We start from the raw sequence: 8732 nt of genomic DNA on the forward strand, positions 1-8732 counted from the left end.
CATCCCGCGGCGGCGCGGGCGGCCCAACGGCGTCTCGCCGCGGAAGCGGCGCAGGGGGGCGGGGGCGCTACGGCGGACGGCCGTTCCGCTCCTCCGCCTGCCCGCGGATCCGCGGGGCCTCAGGCGACCGGAGCGACCCCGCGCTCGGCTCCCAAGGGACGTCTCCCCGCCTCGGCGCCGTGGCGGCTTCCCGGCGTTTAATGCACCGTGCCGGGCTGCGGGCTTGGCGGCCCCGGCGCCCCCCGGCTCCCAGCTTGGCCCTCCGGCCGGCGAGGCCGGCTGCCGCGGCGAGGGGAGGCCGTGCCCCGCCTGCGCCGGCCCCACCGTCCCGGCCTGGCGGCCCGCGAGGGGAGCATGAGCTATAAGCGGCTCCCTGCTGCGCGGCTCGCCGCTGCGGCCCGCCCGCCCGCCCGTGGGTCGGGGCTCGGCGCGGGACGGAGGCAGTGCTCCTGGAGGGAGGAGCCGCCTCGCGGGGCCGGAGCAGCAGACGGCGGCAGGGCCGCCCCGGCGCGGTGAGGGCGGCTCCGGGCCGAACGCGATGGGCGGGGGCGGCGATCGCCCGCCCGGCGGCCCGCGGGCGCTGCGGGGTCCTGGTCCGTCCCCCCGGGCAGCCGCCAAGCGCGGCCCCGAGTACCCCGGGCCGGCGGCTGGCCTCGGTGCCTTCTGAGGGACTTGCCCCCGGCGGTGGCGTCTGGCCGGTCTATCCGCAGGAGAAGCGGTGGAGCAGAAAAGGCTCGCTGGCCACGCCGGCTGTGGCCTCCATGGAGCCGTCGGGTCTCATCGAGGCCACCGGCTCCTACCACTTGACAGCTTCTCCTTGTCACTCGGGACGTCACACACCATCGCAAACGGAGGGTAAATCTGTCAGGCACTTGTGCACTGTCCCTCCGTGAAGCTTCTGCTTCGTGTCACAGACCCTGCATCCTCTAATGCTTTTTCTTCCAGTGATAGGAAAATCCACCAGACCTTGGTATTGATGTATACAGGTTTGCCCTGGTTTTGAACCGGATGCGTGGTTGATCTTTACGTGATGGGAATCCTTGCTTTCAATGGCCCTAAAGCTACTTGTTGTACCCCAGTGTATTTTTACACGGGGGTTTTTCTGTTTTGAAACAGAAGTTTCATTTCTGAGCTGGTTTTCCTGCTTATACTTGCTTTTGTGTTTTTCTCATAATTTTCATAGGTAGTACCTGGATACGTGCTGGTACAGCATGTACAGCTGTTTCAGCATCTTCATTCCTCATAGCAGCGAGCTGAGATGTCTCTGCCCTGGTTATCATTGTTACTCGTTTGTGCTGCAGTAGTGTGTTGGCGTGTCAGGCCAGAACTCAAGTGTATGCCAAGCAAGAACACTGGGAGAATATGTGATCCAGCAGGTTTAGTTTTCACCCCAAAATTGTGGGGGACACCACGCGATGGTGGGGGTGACTGGGGATCATGCAATGTTCCTGGGAATATTCAGAACTGCTGTGGTGCATGCTGGAGCGCTGGGAAGACACTCAAAGCGCCCTCTGAGCAGGGCGCCGGGACACCTGGGCTCTGTTCCCATGCCTGCACCAACTCCCCAACACCAAGTCACTCCGTGCTCCGGCCCAGCCCACGCATCTGCAAGATGCAGCTGCTTTTGTAAAGCCCTTTGCGACACAGTTCAAGAACTAACGAGGCCTATAGCCTAGATGCTGCAAGACCACAACTTCTTACAGTAATGGAGCATTACAAAGGGTGATGCAGTCTTCTCAGTACCAAACCCTTTCCAGTGGTTCCGGTGTAACAATGCTGTTTGCTTCAGGCCTCCAGAAGGCCTGATTCTGGTGCCACTGATTGTTCTGCAGGAGGGAAGGTGGCTTTGCCTGAAGGAAGGCTGATTGGCAGAAAAAAAGGGCCTTGAATTTATTCTTCGTGCTCCTTTGTTGAAGGGTATCTGTTAGGGCCACTGCTGGATATCCACGTGATGTTGCTGTGTGCAGATTGGCAGGAAACACCTTTTAAGCTTGGGAGATGCCGCAGGTTCAGCATTGGTGCAGATGGGCTGATCCATGGCTGGCGAGGACTGCAAGGAGCAGCAGCCGTAGCCTGCAGCTGAGATGGTGCACAGGAGGGGGACGAGGGGAGGTGATGCTTGCCAGATGCCCACACAGCAGCTTAGGGCTACAGCCAGGAATGGGACTTGTGTTTCCTTTCCCAGAGCACCGACTGCCCCGCTAATGGAGCAGCAGGTGGCTTACAGCGACAGAGGTGCCCGAGTCCTGTCAGAAAAGCAGGAGTAGCTGAGGAAAAGTCCTCCCTCCCCAGGCTGCCGAGATGGTATGTGTCCTTCCAAATAACAAAGTCTCCTCTCTCCTTTCTCCTCAGCTTCTGCCTCTCCTAGCCTCAGGGGGACTCCAGAGGTGGCCCCCGGTGGCATACAGCACCAGGGAAGAGAGCGCTGCAAGACCTGTTGGGCAGTACCTGGTACCCAATAAGAAGGACATGCCGTATGACATTGTGGACCTTACGGAGGAAATAGGAATGAAGGTAAAGGAGTTCTTCTGCAAAACTCTGTCAGTGGAAAGGGTCCAAAGTCCGAGTAGGTCATAAACCCTGAGAGAGCAGTTCTGGTCCAGTTACGTCTAACAAACCTGATAGGAGATTGAGGCGGGCAGCACTTCTTGCAAAGCTCCTTCCAGTTTACAGGATGGGGATTTTGCTGGAAATCCTGCAGTGTGTTGGCAGAATTGTAAGTCTCCCTGGTTCCATGAGATTAGTGGGTTGTTTCAGATGGTGTCTTGTGCATGGGCTTAGCTGGAACACTGGCATGTATTTGTTTTTCTGGGAGAGCATCTGTGTTTACTTGAGACACTATTAGGAGTGTTTTTAACACTTTTAATGGAGAAAAAATGGGAGGAGCTGTTTTCATGACAGTATTAAAAGGCTCAGGGGGTATTTCTGCTTTTGAGCTTTGACTTTTTTTTCTCCAAAACTAAACGGGCTGCACAGTGGCAGAACAGTAGGCTTAATGCAGAACTGTGTATAAGGGGAAAAAGAGGGAACTGGACAAGAGTTTCCTTCCTTGCTGTTGCGGAGGAGGAATGCCACACAGTCCTTCCTGATGGCTAAAACGCTCCACCAGCCACAGCTCTGTGCAGACTTCTCTCTTCCAAGAGCTTCCTCTCAGGTGAGTGTCAGTCCATCCCTCCCTATCCTTCCTGCCAGCCTGTTGAATCTGTGCTCTGCTACCGTTGCAGTGGCCCTGGTGAAGTTTGTGTAGTAATGAAAGGAGTCCGCAGACTTGAGGGTAAATATGATGTACAGAGGAAGAGCCAGCTCAAATTTCACATGCTGTGACACAAACCCCTGCGTGTCAGTGCACTGAAGGGGTCAGCAAAGACCTACATATAGGATCCAATCAACCTAGCAGACTTGGGTATCCAAACAGTGCTGCCAACCTCTGTTGCCAGAGGTTCCTAAGTAAACTCATGGGTTGTGGATGAAGAGGGAAGAGCCTCCCCTTGGTTAACTAACAGTAAACAGACAGGTGAGACAGGAGGAAGGCACAGGCAATTGTGTGGCAGTGGAAGGAGGTTGCCAGAGGAGTCTGTGACACCTGGGCTACTCCTTTTCTATAAACACCCTGAAGAACAGCAGTTGCTAAGCTGATGAAGCACAACCACAGCGAACCCAGACTGTTTAGAACTGCAGTGGGCAGCCAGGCACTGAGGCTGAACCCCTGCTGATAAATGCTGACTGCTGGGACCCAGGCACGGGTGGGTGCTGCATCAGCTGATCCTGCACGTGAGAGGCAGCAAGCGATTCTCTGGGAAAGGCAGCCCTGCACGCCATCACAGAGATGGACTGGGCATTGGCAGTTATCGGGGGCAGAATGGGGAGAGAAGTAGAGCAGCATCATTGTGCCAGCATATACATCCACTGTGTGCCGGCACCTCAAATGACTTGCTGTTCGGATTGGGTGGGCCCGGTCTTGCCCGCAGGGAGAAGGAAGGAAGGGGAGAGTTACAGAAGGTTTAGGACGGTCGAATGGGCATAGCAGCATCTGTGTAGGGAGGCCAAGCGGAGACAGCCTCTCAGTTTGGAAAGGGGCTTGCCGATATGATGGTGGTCATTACTGCTGTGGCTGAAGTGAGCGGTGCAATCAGTCATGCTATGAAACTGCAGCAACCCCTAATTAAGAACCACGTCATTACATGTTCAGCCATAGGTATAAATGGGCTCAAAGGGCAAGAGAATGGATCTGCAGAGGTTCCCCAGCACTGCTGTGCTAACAAATTGTTCTCTAAGCCTAGTGCATTCATGTCGCCCTCTGTGCTCTGTGTTAAGTTACAGTTCTTGACTTGTTTTTCTTTTTCCTTGAACAGACTGGATTTCTGCCCAGTGTGTTGAAAGCCATGTCTCACTGACCTGTTGAATTCAGAGCTCTTTTTGCTTAATACAACGCATTATGAACAAAGACACAGGTAAACCATACAACCACCTCAAAACTGCCCTTCCCTTTGTAGATGCAAAAAGTTGCTAGAAGCGACATTTCTGACATCCTCAGATGTATTGCCTCACCGTGCCTTCTCCCAGACCATAATAACAGCTGGCAGAGGCTGGAACTGTGCAGCTGCTTCTAGCTTCACTCGTATTGCATACAGCTTCATACTCTTTAGCCTGTGTTAAAAAGCAGCTCTCAAGCCAAGCTCTGCTGCCTCGCTGCACCGTGCTCTGTGTCACGACAAAGAAAGGATGGGCTGCTGCCTAAGGGAAGATGAGCTGGGAGCCGAGCGTGCTGGAAGGCCACAGGCAGAGGCAGTGGTTTCATGGGCAAGGCTGCAGCACCACACTACCAGTGCAAGGCGAGCCGGGTAGGCCTGGCAGTGATGACCAGGGCCAGCCGGGAGTCTAGATTTCCCAGGCAAGTCCATGGGGACGAGGCAGATCCAAGACCAAGCCAGAAAGTCGGCCTGGGGGTCAGTCAGGTTCCAGACCAGCAGGGTTATGCAGCCAGGCACTGCAGCCACAGCGTGGCTCAGGTGGGGTCACAGCCAAAGCCTAGCATAAAACAGCTCCCAAGGGAGGGGCAGGTCCTTGCTGAGCCTGCCTGCAGTTCTTCCTTCACAACAGTTCTTGGCGATGAGCTGCCCGAGAGCAGCGCGCAAAATTTGTGTGAGGGAGGCTGTGCCCTCTGGGCCCTGATGCACTGCACCGGGGACTTTGAACCTGGGGGTGACTGTACCCTGCAGCAGCAGGGAGAGGACCGAGGTGCGTGCTGCACGCTGGGATGCCTGTGCAGCAGGCAGCCTCTGGGTGCCCCAGTGTGGAGATGAGGGAGGGTTGGCTGCAGCAGTGCCGCTGGGCATGGCTGTAGGGAACTCCGCACAGCTCTCCAGCCTTTGAGGAAACGCAGTTTGAGGGCTGCCTGTTCCTCCCTCATAGTTCCTGTGGTACCGGGCACCGAGGGGCCTGTTCTCATTGCTTTTGCTGTGAAGGTACATTAGTAAAACCAGGATTTTGTAAAATAAGCTGGCGCATTGTAGACTGCTCCTCCTTCTTATAGGAGATGAGGGCTTGGGAGGAGTGTCTGAGCAAGATCTGGAGGCAGCGAGGAGTGCAGTCTTATGCCTCTCCCACATGGTACATGCAGTCTCTGAAGCTTTCTACTCTGCTTGTGCTGCTGGAGTGAAGCCATGTCCCTAGCTGTACAAGGGACTGTTTTTCCCTTCTCATTCCCATGCTTCCTTTTTGACTTGAAGAGTAGGACTGTTTTGGATCCCACCCTTTTCAGCATACCTCCTGCAGTATCACAGCATTGCGACCTTCTGTCACTGAACCAGAGCAAGAAGGCCTCTTCTCCTGACTCCTCTTTACCCAGGAGGTTTTAGTAGTGTCTTTCATGCTCTTAGAGGACACTGGTTTTATGGAAATATTTTCGAAGTCCAGTAAAGCAGTAGTTTTTGTGGGGAGGAGGAGGAGGGACCCTGACCTTCCCTGTGAAGTGTAGTTTTGAAAAAACCCTGCTGCTAATTATTGCAAAGGCAAAGAGCATGAGTGTTGATAATGCAGCCAGGTAAGTTCCTCAGATCCTGTGCACAGTCCTGTTGTGAAGCTGTTTGTGAAAATGATTAGGATTGATTCAGAGTATAACAAAACACAGCCTTCTTTTCCACAGCTTCTTTAGAGCAGTGACAGGGCTAGACACTCTGTAGAAGTTGTGATTTGTCTGTCTGGTGGTCACTAGAAGTTCTCAAAGCCCCGGTCCTAGGGTACTTCATTGTTCCTTTTGGTTTTTTCTTTCTGCCTTCAAAAGCTGCCAGTAACGTTTACTTGCTGAAACCTGCTCAGCAGGTTTTAGAACACTGCAGTTTTCTCTAAAAGCAGCAATAAAGCGTCAGAGGAAGAACAGGCAACACCTTCCCTAGCCATTTGCCTCTGAGACATACACAGAGAAGTACCAACCGAGCTTCCTACTCCGTGAGCAAGTAATTTTGCTCCTCTGAGTTTTCCTGTTATGTAGAATTGTTGTTTCCCTGTTGACCAAATCTCATGTCCCTCATCCTAATTAGGTGCCTCACGAGCAACTATCCAGGTAAATTTGTCGCATGGATGGTCATAGAATCACAGAATGGTTTGGGTTGGAAGGGACCTTTAAAGATTATCTAGTCCCAACCCCCCTGCCATGGGCAGGGACATCTTTTACTAGATCAGGGTGCTCAAAGCCCCGTCCAACGTGACCTTGAATGCTTCAAGGGTGGGACATCCACAACTTCTCTGGACAACCTGTTCCAGTGTCTCACCACCCTCATCATAAAACATTTTCTCCTTATGTCCAATATAAACCTACCATCTTTCAGTTTAAAACCATTGTCCCCTGTCCTGTTATCTAGGAGCTTTGGTTGCAGTGTCTCCTTGCATGACCTCTGAAGCTCTGTCTCCTGGGCTGTACTGCAGGCAGCTTGTACCTGGAGCCCTCCCCTCCCTGTTTCCCCAGTGATACTTGCTGTGGTGGACATTTGTAACAGCAAAGTGTGCCAAATCTTTTGCTGTCCCTGTAGGGTGACTCAGCAAGGCAGAGAAAGAGCTCATAATTGTGGCTACAAGTGTTGTGAATAGATGTCCCTACCTGTGTGGTTGGACATGGAGCACTTCATTGGATATATTCCAAGCAGCCAATGCTGGCTGACCACATCAGTGGGGTTACAACAGTGTGCACCCCACCTGCTTTGCATGGTCCCTTGGGAGGTGGGAATGGCCCTCTGATGTGTCTGCTTTCTCACCTGAAGTTTTGATCCTTAATCTGTATTTTGAACCTTTGATCTATGAGGTTCCCAGCAATCTTGAGCAATTTTGACATGTTTGGGGCCCTAACTCAATACCTGGCTTACTAGGTTTATTGGTGAGCAGTCAGACCAGTAGCCAGTGGGGGTAGGACCTCAAGGTGGGGGTCTGTGTATCCTCATCCACCTTGCAAGCAAGATGTGGGGAGGGATGGTTGACCTGCAGAGCATTCATCCTGCTGGCCACATTCTTTGCTGTTTTAATCTGGTCTGTGGAGGAACTTGCTACCAATGGGGAGCTGCAGCATCCTGGTGGCATTGGGTCCCATTTCAAGAACTCTTCCATAGCCTGCTCAGCAAAACTGCCACAGTCCCCAAGATGAGAAGGGCGGTAAAATAGATGAGTCTTTTGTCTGATGGTAGCCAGGACGGCTGGTTCAGGTGCTGAGTAAGAGCCTGTGTACTGCCATCTCTTTGGTTTGCGGGGCAAAGAAGGTGGTCAGCCAGTTAGACTGTTTGCTGGGTCCATTTGTGCTACCTCTGGTTTCTGCCTTCTCACAGGTCACTGTGAACTGGAAACTGGTTGACCTGAGTGACCGGGACCTGGCAATGCTGGAGTTTGCTCTTGCAGTCTGTCAAGCTGATAACATCACTGAAGAGCATTTCCAGAAGCTGGAGAGGCATGGTTTTGACCATGAAGATGCCTGGGACATAGGCATGATTTCTGCTTTTTTTGCTATGTCTAACTGTATAGCTCATTATATTGACCTACGCCCAAACACGGAATTCTACGCTGTGGGCAGGATGTCCTGTGGAGAGAAGGAAAAGGAAGAAGCCGAGTGTGCCTGACATGGCTCCCCAATGCCTACGTATCTGAAAGACTGATCAAGCTCTTAATTCTCAAGCTAGAGTGGCTTATTTCTCAGTATGTAAAAGGATTAAAAAGCTAATGCCGGATTGTAGCCATGAGGGATGGTGGGCTTCCCTCTTCCTCAGCGTTTGAGCCGACTCTAGCGCTTCTGCGCTCCTGGCACAGCTGGAAGAGCATAGCTTTGGTTTCGGCACTGGCCGCACAGGTAACAAGCGGGCTGGGTCACGATGTGACTTAAAACAAGCTGTTCCATGGCACTGTGCCAGCTCTGCGGTGTGAGATCTAATACACTTCATTACGGCCAGCTGTTCTGTACGTACTCCTTGCGGCTGGCGGGTCACCGGGGTTTGCGGTTCCCTGGGTCTGGGGAGGATGGGGGGAGGACGAGGGGTTCGGCTCTGCCCGGCTCCCGCCTGCGCCCCGCGGCGCTGCGTGCGTCCCGGCCCCCGAGGCCGTGAGCGAGGCCGCGGCGGCGGCGGCGGCGGCGGCGGCGGCGGGGGGCGACTGCGGGTCCGCTGCGCGGAGCGCGGCCTCCGCTCCAGGGGGGCGGCGGTCACGTGGCCCGAGCTACGCCGCGAGGGGCGGTCACGTGAGACAGTGGTGACGCGCGC

General features: G+C 54.1%; 1 long non-coding RNA gene across 2 annotated transcripts; it reads left to right on the top strand.

Moving 5' to 3' along the window:
- The first annotated feature begins 650 nt into the window (after window positions 1–650).
- On the top strand, window positions 651–8425 carry LOC143172954 (uncharacterized). Of its 2 annotated transcripts, XR_012997441.1 has the most exons (5): window positions 651–1722; window positions 2353–2514; window positions 2977–3154; window positions 4353–4451; window positions 7812–8425. It is a non-coding gene; the product is annotated as an uncharacterized LOC143172954 (long non-coding RNA). The 2 variants fall into 2 exon arrangements; XR_012997440.1 differs by having other exon boundaries at window positions 651–2514.
- Window positions 8426–8732: the final 307 nt, after the last annotated feature.

This window comes from Aptenodytes patagonicus, chromosome Z (assembly GCF_965638725.1).
Source record: "Aptenodytes patagonicus chromosome Z, bAptPat1.pri.cur, whole genome shotgun sequence".
In the NCBI taxonomy this organism is placed as follows: Eukaryota; Metazoa; Chordata; class Aves; order Sphenisciformes; family Spheniscidae; genus Aptenodytes; species Aptenodytes patagonicus.